Consider the following 12,881-nt stretch of genomic DNA (forward strand, 5'->3'; position numbering starts at 1 on the left):
AAAGAGTAGTTTACCTGGTGTGTAGACTGCCTATAGGATGCTGGTGTGACCTATTCTTGAGTACTGCTCGAGTGTGGGATATGTAGCACGTCAGATTGAAGGAAGACATCGAAGCAATTCAGAGGCAGTCTGCTAGATTTGTTGATATTGAAAGGCCCTCTGTTAGAAACAAGCTTACCCATAATCAAGTCTTTTGATCATCACTGGGTTCAGCAGCAGCTCTGCAAGATTTTCCTAAGTTTTTGAAGTCAGGACAAATTACAGAACAGACCCTCACCACCAGTCAGAACAGACTGTCAGACTGGGGGAAGGGGGGGGGGGGGGGGGGGGGGGAGGAAGAGAGACCTGGCACCAAAGAGCCAACTCCAACAACTGCCATCATGTGACCAGTCAGTTGACCACAACAGGGACAATCCACTGGAAGGAGAAACAGTGACCAGATGAACCTTATCCGCACACGGCATATGTCAAATCAGTGTTCCATGCAACCATCAACAGTATCTCCCTGATGATCTACAGCAAGGATGTGCCACTCAATTTGCAAATAGGTGCAGTTTCCTCTGCCACCATCATTAACTGGCAGACCTACCAGCAGGTAGGCACCCCAACCCTCCAATCCATGGACTTCCAGACAAGGACTTATAGCAATGGCATCATGTGGTTTTTGCAGCAATTTACCGCAAAGGCACAGTATGGCACCCACATTATTGGAGCCTGATCCTTGCTGTGAACACTTCGGGAGTGGTAAGCTTACTGGGAATGGATCTCTTCAACACACTGGGTCTAGAGACACATGACTCTACATCCATTGTCCATTCCCTCAGCATTTCCAATTTCCTTTATGAATTGTTTGCAAAATGCAATTTAGTTTTTTCTCAACCAGGATCAGGCATTACAGAGTTTGAAGCTCTATTCCCATCTGCCATGCCAAAATTCTGTAAAGCAGGTAATATGTCTTTTGCCTTACAAGACAAGCTGCAACTTGAATTACAACAACTACAGGATGAGACAATCATTACCTCTATCTCAAATGGTCAGTGGGTCACATCTACAGTTACAGAAGAAAAACTGAACAGCACTCTATGCATATGAGGTGATTTCAAAAACACAATAGGCTCCCAGTCAGTTGTGGACTCATACCCAATTCCCTATGTGGAGGTAATCTTGACCCACTTAGTGGGTGGAAGAACTGACCTCAAACATGCATATCTCCAGCTCCCCTTGGATGCTGAATCTTGGGAGAAACTAGTAATCAATACTTCATTAGGAGTTTCTCAGTACAACCACCTACCATTTGGAGTGCCTAGTACCCCAACCATCTTTCAAAGATATCTCAAAAACTTACTTGGAAGTGCCAAATACAGCAAACTACCAAAAAAACATTATCACCACAGGCAAAACTGCTGAGGATCTAGCAAACAATTTAGAAACATTGTTTTCAGTACTCCTGAAAGCAAATCTTAAGTGCAATAAGGAAAAGTGTAGCTTCTTTGTAGAACAGGTCGAATACTTGGGGCACATCCACAGTGCTACAGGCATTCACCTCACCCCTCAATATGAGGAGGTATTCCAAAAATTGCCCTTGCCAAAAGATATTGGTCAAGTCAAATCAGTACTAGAACAATAGAACTATTACTGGAAATTCATACTACAGACACCAGCAATCACAGAACCTCTTCATATAACCTCCTCAGAAAAAAAACATAAACTGGAACTTAACACCAGAATGTGACAGGCCTTTTGGAGAACTTCAGTAGGCCTCCCTCCGCCCCATGTGTCTCACCACCTATGACCCTTCACAACTGTTTGTTTTAGTAGCAGATGCTTGCAACTATGGAGTGGAGCAGTCTTATCCCACATCATCAACAGGGTGGAATGGCCCTTGCTTTCATCTCCAAAGCTCTGTCAACAGCTCAATGAAACAATAGCCAAACTGAAAAAGGAGCACTGGCCATCATCTTCAGCCTTAAAAAAATTTCATTATTACACATGTGATAGAAAATTCACATTGCTGACAGATTGTAAGCCATGGTTAGCCCTTTTCAAGGCTTCAGTATCCATCCCCACTAAGGCAGTTCGCTGCCTAGAGCATCTGGCACTATTTTTGTATACATATAATGATGACATCCAATTCTGTTTCACAAGGCAACAAGCTAGTGCCAATATTCTGTCCTGTTTATCAGTAGGACAGTACCTAGAATTTTTTGAGAGTCCAAGAGCATGTTTCCACGCAGACAAGGCAAAAGAAGCAGTAGCTAGCCTCCCACTAGATGCAACAATGGTCAGCAGACACTCTGCAGATGACCCAGTCGTCAAGGAACTCTTTTGTTTGGCCCAACAGGGTAGCCTTCCATTCAAAGACACATCACAAACCCGGACGTCCAGGCATATGGGCACATGGACTTCCAATCTACCACAGCATACTACTCCTACAGGGTAGGAACCACCATGCCAGTGTGGTTATTCCGACACCACTGACTGCAGCAATGGGTGCTGATCTTACTCCACGAGAGACACTGGGAGGGAGGGAGTGAGGAAAGTTCCTTGCGAAAAGGTTGGCTCCTCTGCAGGTATACTGATGGCATCTTGATGCCACCATCACACACATGGTTGTGGCTTGCACTATATGCCAGAGCAAGCCAACCACACCACCTTGCCGATCCTTCCAATGGCCAGACACTTCTACACCTGTATTTTGCTGGAACATTTCTGAGCCACACCTGGTTCATAGCCATTGCTGCAGGTACAAATTTTCCATGTGTCCCAAATATTGAATACCTCATCCAGTCAAACCATCCAGACCCTGCCAAAGTTTATGTCAATAGAGAGTTTCTCAGAAACCTTTGCAACTGATAATGTGCCACAATTCATTTCAGATGAATTTACTTCCACTTGTGAAAATAATGGCATACAGTTAATAGATATGCACATTTCCATATGGCCTCCAATGGCTTAGCACTCTCTGGATGAATCCTTGACTTGTTCCTAGTTTCATAACATGCCACACCACAAGATGGAGCCACGCCATCAGAAAAATTACATGGTTGCTTAAATAAGTCACAGCATTCAATCATACATCCGCCAGTCAATCACCACTGTTATGACTTCCAAGATCCTGTTTCGGGCCTCTTTTTTTTTTTTTTTTTTTTTTCTAGGGGATGCCAACAGTGGCTTCCAGTAAAATTAACAAAACTCCTTGGCAGGCCCATGGCTGAAGTCACCCTGACAAACGGCATGGTCTGCCAGAAACATATAAACCAAATCGGCCCTACAAAGACAAAAGTCCAAATGCAGAATGAGTACCACTTGCTCTTTTTCCAAAGAGGGAGACCCAGGAGATGCCATAAAGAATGACCACAAGGGCATCACAACCAAATCCATCAATCAGTTCTGTGGGCCAGCCTGCACACACAGAACTGATGCCAATGCAAGTGGATGTAATTCTGGGCCCCTACCCACTCAGCACTGTGATGTCGAGATGAGCTACATTCACCCTTTCTGCCCCTTTCACAGGAGACGGGATGACATGTCTCAACATTAACTCTGCAAGGCTGACAACACATCATGAATACCGCTTGCCAGGCAACCACTTCTCACTGAAAAGTACATTTCCTGGTGTTCCACTGGGCGGCCCTAGCAGTGCTACCAGAGGTTGTGTAAGAACCTACTTGCTTCTGCAATCCACATGACCAAAAATATATCCTATGATATGCTAAGCTTGGTGGTATTTGGGCTGGTGTATGACTGTCCATAAACAGTTCAATCCAAGACAGGACTCCAGTCTGGATGTCACCTCCCCGCTGATGGTGCCACCTCCACTGCTGACCAGCTGCTGTCGCTACAGACAGTGCCCTAGGTCAGTGTGATGTCATTGATGGAGCTGTCTTCATGGTTGTGGATGTTATCAAACTTTGCTTAAATTATTCTTGTAGTACATTGACTATACACTGTTCCAAGAGAATTTATCTATGATTTTTTTTGGTGACGCTTATGGCAGATTCTTTAGTCATAATTAAAGAAATTAATCCAAAACACTAATGAGTAGCACAAAATAAATAACTCAAATACCAGAATACACTAGAAGAAATACATCCCACACAAAAAAGGTATAAATAAATAAAATAAAAAACAAAGCTACTCAAATTATCACGCAATAATATTTAGTTTATCAGGGACACATCACATAATTTACTACCTGATGTTTCTGCGTTGTTATAACTGCACCACTAAATGGGCTACACCAGTCTGTTCAAGCCAAATGTACAACATTTTTTTTATTTTCCTCTTTTTGTACTTTTTTAAAACTTCCTAACAGATTAAAGCTGTATCCTGGACTGGGACTAAAGCCCCAAACCTTGTCTTTGAAAGGCAGTGCCCTTACTGACAGATTACCGAGGCATTATACAGTCTGCGCTCATACCTTCAATTCTGGTATCTTCCTCATCATCCTCTACACCACTGCCGATCTCATGTATCCAACTGAATGCCGTATTTCTCTACATACTCTTTCTCACACCTCTTCCTTATACTATCTTGTTAATTTCTTAGCAACTCCTACTTTTCAAACTTCATTATGTACATCTTTCATTTGTTTTCTGAAGCATATCCACATTCTTCCAGATGCAAAATCTGAGAGTTCAGTTAGACAACAGAAATTTATCAACCTTCCACCAATCCTTCCATCATACTTTTGAGCTTGAAAGTGTCAAACAATGCATGCATGCTATAGATATATCAATAAGAGGGGTGGAGGAAAAGAACTGGTGAGGCTTAGGAAAAGGGGCAGAGTTTGGAAAAGTCACCCAGAACCCCATGTCAGGGGAGAATTACTGGGAATGAGAAGGAAAGACTAATTGTTGGGTGCTGCATTGGATGAGATTTGAAAACCTGAGAGCATAAAGGTAGAAGATATGGTAACAAGCAAGACAGAGATAACTGTTAAAATATAGTGCATGAGTTAATGAGAGTGAAAAGCCAAGTGCACTGTTTGTGTTAGAAGTGGGAGGTGGCCAGTGAAAAATAGACATGTCAGAAAATGTAAGATGAAGAAAACTAAAAGGGAGTGAAGAAAGGAACAATTACTGTCAAGAAATGCTGAGACCAAAGAAATTAATGTAAATTACAGCCAGGTGGGTGGTGAGAACCCAGGACAAGTTGTAGTGCCAGTTCCCATCTGTGGAGTTTTGAGAAACTGGTGTCTAGAGGAAGAATCCATATGGCACATGTGGTGAAACAGCCACTGAGGTCATGACTGTCATGTTGTAAGAGCATCCTCAGCAACAGAATATTGTGTGTTGCCAGTATATAACCTCTGCCTATGCCCATTCATCCTAACTGATAACTTTGATTTGGTCATTGCAATGTAAAAATCCCAAAAGTGTTTATTTAACAGTGGGTGTATGACATGTCATTTCACAAGTGGTTCTCCCTTTAATAGTATATATCTTGCCAGTTTAGGTATGGTATAGGTGGTGGTAGGAAGGTGCAGAGGGCAAGTCTTGCAGTGGGGACGTTCACCTGAATAGGAGTCACATGGTAGGGAGATGGTTGCAGAAGGAGCATAGTATAGGCAAAATCTCAGACAGAATGGTTTTAAGAAGTTATAGCCTTGTTAAGGAGCTGATTAATACATTTGAGACCAGGATAATACTGAGCGACAAGTAGTGTACTCACAGGTTGTTTTTTGGAGGAATCAGCAGTACCAGGATTGGATGTGATGGCCCGGAAAATGTGCTTTTGAACTAGGCTGGAGGGGTAACTACAGCCAGTGAAGGCTGAGGTGAGAATGGTGGTATATTACTGTAAACAGTCTGCACCTGAACAAATATGTTTGCTTTGAATGCCAAGGATGTATGGGAAGGAATGTTTGATATGGAAAGATGGCAACTGCTAACATGTAAATACTGTTGTTTGTTAGTAGGTTTAATGTGAACAGAAGTGCGTACCTGACCTTCAGTGAGGATGAGAGCAACATAAAGAAAAGTGGGATTTGGAATAGGACCATGTGATATTTAACTGGGAGAATGTATTTATATATTCCAGGAATTTTAACAGGTCAGCCTCACATGAATCATCTTGAGTCCATATTATAAGATGGTATGTCATGGTGAGGCTCAACTGTTAAAATTCCTGGAATCTCTAAAAACATTCTCCCAATTAAATTTCACATGGTCCTATTCCAAGTCTCAAGCCACTTTCTTTGTTATTGATCTCATTCTCAACGAAGGTCAGCTACGCACTTACGTTCATGTTAAACCTAGTAACAAACAGCAATATTTAATTTTTGACAGTTGCCATCATTTCCATGTCAAACACTCATTCCCATACAGCCTAGGCATTTGAGGCAAACATATTTGTTCACATGCAGACTCTTTACAGCAGTACACCACCATTCACACCTCAGCCTTTACAGGGTGTAATTTCCCACTCAGCTAGTTCAGAAGCAGATTTCCCAGGCCATGGCTTCCAATCCTGGTGCCGCTGATCCCTCCAAAAAACAACTTAGGAGTACACCATTTGTCAGTCAGTATTACCCTGGTCTCGAATGTATTTATCAACTACTTCGATGAGGCTATGACTTCCTAAAATCATGCCCTGATCTGAGGTCCATTCTGTCCGATATTTTTCCCACCACTCCTAGGACAGCTTTTTGTCAGACTCTATACTCCTTCTGCAACCATCTCCCTATCCTGTCACTCCAACCCTTGTGAATATCCCCGCTGCAAGACTTGCCCTATGCACCCTCCTATCACCACCTATACCAGTTCTGAAACTGGCAAGATATATATTATTAAAGGGAGTTCCACTTTTGAAATGATACATGTCATACGCATGCTGTTATGTAAACACTTCTTGGCCTTTTACACTGACATGACTACCACGAAGTTATCAGTTCGGATGAATGGGCATGGGCAGAGGGTGTATACTGGCAGCACAATATCCTGTTGCAGAGCATGCTCTGTAACATAACAGTCATGAGCTTGGTGCCTGTTTCACCACAAATGCCATCTAGATTCTTACCCCAGACACCAGTTTTTCAAAACTCCAGAGATATGAACTTGCACTGCAACATGTCCTTGGTTCTCGCCACCCAGCTGTCCTTAAATTACATTAACCCTTTGACTGCTGCGGACATGTTAACACGTCATGCCTCGCCATTTCCCTGGCATGCCTGATGTGTATACATGCGGCCTTGGGCCTTCCCTACAGCACTAAGGACATGTTTACGCGTTACGCACCACCAGCCTTCCCACTGCTATGGATGAGTTTAGGCGCGCTGAGTCACAGCTACCTGAGCGCTACAGATGTGTATACATGCAGAGCTGTCTTTCTGCTCTTCTAGCAGCTATTCAGTGGTCTGACTTTAGTTCGAGAGTGCATATATCTCTTTTGCTGTGTTCGCTCTTTGCAGAATTTGTCTTAGATTCCTGTATTTTTGTCAGTTTTCTTGTTTTCTACGTGAGAAATGTCACGTCGCTTGGTTGCACAGATAAAGAAATCCTGGATATGCTTTCTAAGAGCGACAGTGAGTGTGAATTATCTGACGTTACTAACGGTGATGAGTCTTCAACAGAATCTCGAAGCTGTAGTCCTCAGTCCTTTACATCAGAGGGGAGAGCAAGAATTACAGTCAGCAGTTCCTCTGAATCCGAGGAATCAGAAAGTGACAGTGAAACAGTTCAGAAAAGAGTGCACTTAAGTGACACTTTGACTGGAAAGAAACCAATTTCCAGCAGTTAAACCATTACTTTGATAACTCGAGTTCAGGACACAAATGTCAATTAGATACTGACCCAAGCATTCTTTCATTTTTTGTGATATTTATGTCTCAAGAACTGTTGCAATTTATTGCAGACGAAACAAATCATTTTTACGTTTACACCAGAGAAAATACTACAGAATCTGTGAATTCTCTACTGTCAAAGTGGAAATACACTGGATTTGAGGAAATGTATTGTTTTGTTGCTGTTTGCCTTCTAATGGAGCAAGTTAAGAAGTTAAAATTAAGTGATTATTGGCCCAGAAAAACACATTTGAACACACCAGTTTTCAGGAAAATTATGTCCCGAGGCTGTTTTTGTCTACTTCTGAGAATGTTGCACTTCAGTGATAACTCTGCGAGTAATGGAGGCGACAGTCTATTTAAAATTAAGACGACTGTTGACAAAGTTCGTAACATGTTTCATATTTCAATTTGCCCACATCACAAACCTTGCATAGATGAAAGTCTCTTGCTATTCAAAGAACAATTATCTTTTAAGCAATTTATTCCAACCATGCGAAGTACATTTGGAATAAAGACATTGGTACTGTGTGACTGTCAGAGTGGGTATATTTTAGATTTTATTGTATATACAGGCACAACAGAAACTGGGTTCCACAATTTGGAAAAAAGTGGCGACGTAGTGGCAACTCTTATGGGACCATATTTGGAACAAGGTCATATTCTATATGTCGATAACTGGTACTGCAGCCCGGACCTGTTCCTCTGGCTTCACAACCATGGAGCAGCCGCATGTGGCACTGTTTGTAAGAACGGGCACAACATGCCAAAACTGCAGAAGAAATTAAAACATGGAGAAACTGAGTTTAGGTCCACTGACAAAGTCCTTGCCATCAAGTGGTGCAATAAGAGAGAGGTGTACATGTTGACTCCCAGCCACACAACACAAATGGTTGAAACAGAGAAGACTGACAGAAATACTGGTGAAAAAATAAAGAAACCACAATTTATTGTAGATTACAATTTGAGTATGGGTGCATTTGACCGTTGTGACATGTTACTCAGCTCAGTTGGATCAGTGCATAAGACTGTGGGATGGTCTAAGAAATATTTTTTTCACATTCTGGATTTGTGCATTCTAAATGCTCATGCTCTCCACCTGTTGGTAACAGGGTGAAAAATGGCACTCGCAGAGTTTCACCTGTAGAAAAATATGCTACAGAACGGAGAAAAGCTAGTAGAGGAAGGCGCTATGATGACGAGAATCCTCTGCGATTCACAGGGAGACATTTTCTGTTATTGTGAGTGAACTAGAAAAGTAGGCTAATGCGCAGATGCGTGGTTTGCACAAAACAGAAAGTGCACCAGGAAACTAGATACCAACGCAAAGCTTGCAACATTCCATTATGTGTTGCACCCTGCTTTGAGACTTATCATACAATGCAGCATTTCTAATCATTGGGAACTAAATCTCAGAAACTTTATGGGCGCTTCTGAATGAATTACTAAAAAAAAGGCAAAAATGTAAAAAAAATATATAAATCTATTTTTAACTTCGCCACTGTCGGTCCAAAGCCCAGATCAAAAAAAAGGATGGGAAATAGATGCAACAGGAGTAAAATTATTCAAACGAAGCCTAACTCCTTCATATGTAGCACTTTACTGGCAAATGAATGGATTGGTGATTGAGATGGCGCAATATCTATACTGTGGCAAATGTAATTACGCTGAGTACATTGCTCCAGTGAAACAAAATCCATACATCAATCTGTGTATGATACATTTAAATTATCAACACATAACATGGACTGTTATATTCTTTTATCCTTAGTAGTACAAACATAGATCACACTAGGTCTACTTGTACAAAACACGTTTTCCATAACTGATTTAAACGCCTTTGATCAACGAGAAACAACATGCCAAAGTTAGAACTCTTTTCTCAGTGTGATTTTTCTTGCTACTTTGTCTCTGTTGTTAGCCAATATTGAACATTAAACTCATTGTTCTGGGTAGGGTGGGGGGCTTAAAATCTGTTGTTCGAATGAGACTGGCTTTGAAGCATTAATAGAAAACAGTATTTCAAAAAGAAGTATCGAATACACCCTGCTTTCATCTTTTCTTAAAAATCAACATCTTTTCAATTAATTTGTAGATTATTGGAAAATAGTAGGGGAATAAAATTTTTTTTTCCTTATCATTGTGCAGTCAATCTATTGCACTCTAAATTTCATTTTCATCATGCGTTCACACTACAAGACATGCTAACCCGAAGTTTACATTGTTTTCGGGCCTGCTTTTCATGTCCAACTTTCATTTCAGATGTACAGCTTGGTATGCTTTATGGAGCATAGTTTTTTAGCAAAATTGGAACGAAAATACCGCATTTTTTATGTTTTTACAAAATCTTCAATTTTGTGCTTAATCCATTCAATACTGAAAAATGCTATGGAAATGAAACTTTATATTTAAGAACCTTGTGTTGTTAGGTTACTACATGCCAAGTTTCATGTTCATCATAGCATTAGTTCAGGAGATACAAGAAGCCAAACTTCGAAATTTTTTTGGCCAGCTATTTTACTGGCCAATTTACCTACGATTTTCGGGCTCAATATGTCTTGTAAAATTCTTTTCATTATTATTCTTAAGAGAACGCATAAAGTTGTACAATATGGCCAAATTTTATTTTTTTACAAAAACTATTGTGCGAGATATTACAGCTCAAAGTTGCCAAAAATTCACGCTGGCTCTGCTCGAGTCATATTCCGCTGAGAAATATTCAGCACGGGGCGGGTAGGGCAGCGCGGGCCAATTCAGTCCCGGTGGCACAGGTAAGATGGATTACGCCACAGGCCGCGGCGTCTCAGAGAGATGAAACTACACTGAGATTGCAAACGTGTGTGTGTGTGTGTGTGTGTGTGTGTGTGTGTGTGTGTGTGTGTGTACTGCTGACAAAGGCCTATTTGGCCGAAAGATTACTGCTGACAAAGGCCTATTTGGCCGAAAGATTTAATTGTGTGAATCTTTTAGTTGTGCCTATCGCGACTCAGCATCTCCTCTATATGGTGAGTAGCAACTTTCCTCCTCTGGTACTGTTACATTCCATCCTGGATTTTCCATTGTTTAACCACTTCTGTCAGCATGTCTGTTCTAAACTAAACATTGCACGCACCCTCCAGGCCAGGTTCTACCCTATTCTGCTGCATTACCCATGCCAGTTCATATGCCTCCACTGCGATATCCACTGGCAGGGATACTGAATTTGTGCCCCCCAAACAGCCACATAGGAATGAAAATGGCCAGGTTTGTGCCACAACATCCAGCGTAGAACTGGAGATGATGCTGAAGAACCTGGCAGCAGACTGACCACTGAAGGAGGCAAAGCTGATGCTGGTGGCACTATTAGAAGAGCGAAAGGACACAGAGGCTGCCATGACTTCAGGCTGCCATGACTTCAGCAGGCGAAGGCCACCTCCACTGGCGGTTTGAGGGGAGGGAGCGGAGGGAGTAGAAGGTGGAAACAAAAGGAAGGTGGGTGGAATTGTATGGGCTCCACACTGGCAGGAACAGATGCGAGACTCACTTGGGCCTAAGGCTGCAGGCAAGGGGAGGATGCCAGATGGCATGAAGGGGGTAACAACGGAGAGGTAAACCCCTGCAAATGGGAACCTGACCCTGGAACAGCATCGTGACAAACCCTGCTGCTCAGCTGACCCCAGAAAATAGAAGTGATTATGTACCAACAGGGTATGAGTGCAACTGACCTGGATGATGTACCAGCTGCTCGCTACTGAAATGCACTACAAACAACTGCTGACCCTTGTGGCTGGTCCACCATGACACATGGCAGCTGCCCTTGCTGGCGACTGAAGGACCAGGGCCAAATAACAGCCTTAGAAGGAAAATGCTGCAGGTCATGGTGGTCAGTGACATGTGACTCAGCGTGCAACAATTCCACCAGACTCCTTGGCTGGTACTCATTCAAACATTCCACCAGATTGCACCCACTGACCAGCATCACCTGGTATGTAGCTGTAAAACTTGACAATTCATGATTGCACACACAAACTTCTTGAATATATGCACAAAGCACTGCACATCTGAGCCAGAAGCCAGGGTGGTGATAGTTAGATGCTGGAAACTACTGCATATGAAAAAGTCTTCAAACTCCTGTGACATGAATTGACAACCATTATCAGATATGAGGGTCGTAGGAGATCCCTCACTGGCAAAATTAACTGACATGTGAACAATGTGGAGGATAGGTTGACTATGTAAAGAAATTTGGACAAAGCATCAACCATCAACAACCACATGCTGACCAAAATGGACCAGCAAAATGGGTGTGCAACCTACCCCAAGTGAGCTGTGGGGCCAGCCACAGAGAGAACTGGTGCAACCTGGTTCTGTGGAAAGGCCCCTCAAGTCCACACCAGATATTCTATGTCACACTCAACCATCAGCCAGCAAGACCATGTCAATGCCTTCATATGAGTCATACTCCAGTGAACACATGCAGCACCTTTAGTGTGCAAGGAAGCAACACTGGCGTGGATGACCACATGACAGCATTGCTCCTCTATGGAAAGCATGAGGACCCTGTCAACACCAATGAGCCTAGCATGTAAGAGGGAAAACATACGCCAAACCGGGTCTGCACCTGGAGAGGTGTGCTTTGGCCTACCAAACTGGATAGCCGAAACAATTTTCTGGAAAAGCGGGTCAGCGACTGTGACGGTCACAACTTCTCCTGCTGCCAACAGAAAATTTGACAGGGTTTGCTGCAAGGGATCATCCAACGTGAACACAGGAACCACCTGCCAACCATCTCCAAATCAAACCCCATCAGCAGCTGCGACAGTGTCTCAGCGTTGGCAAGCTGAGTGGAGGAGCGATAATGAACGTCACAGCAATAGTTACCGAGAAAGAGGGGCCACCTCTGCAATATGTGGACAGTCCTACCTGGCAGCTTGGAACGACAGCAATAATAAAGAAACAGTTTGTGGTCTGTGACAAGGAGGAACTGAGGAGAAACTTTACCCGATACCGGGAAACATGATGCTTCTTAACTCTGAAAATAGTAGCTAGCATCTCCTTCCCCACCTGTGAATAATTAATGTTGTGCAGCAGAAAGCGCCTTCGATGAGTAAGCTATGGG

General features: G+C 42.7%; 1 protein-coding gene across 1 annotated transcript in view; it reads right to left on the reverse strand.

Annotated features, from left to right (window-relative positions):
• The window catches only part of LOC124545023 (general transcription factor IIE subunit 1), an 81,262-nt gene that overhangs the window by 29,081 nt on the left and 39,300 nt on the right, over positions 1-12,881 (reverse strand). The window lies entirely within an intron of this gene.

Source organism: Schistocerca americana, chromosome 8 (assembly GCF_021461395.2).
Source record: "Schistocerca americana isolate TAMUIC-IGC-003095 chromosome 8, iqSchAmer2.1, whole genome shotgun sequence".
Classification (NCBI taxonomy): Eukaryota; Metazoa; Arthropoda; class Insecta; order Orthoptera; family Acrididae; genus Schistocerca; species Schistocerca americana.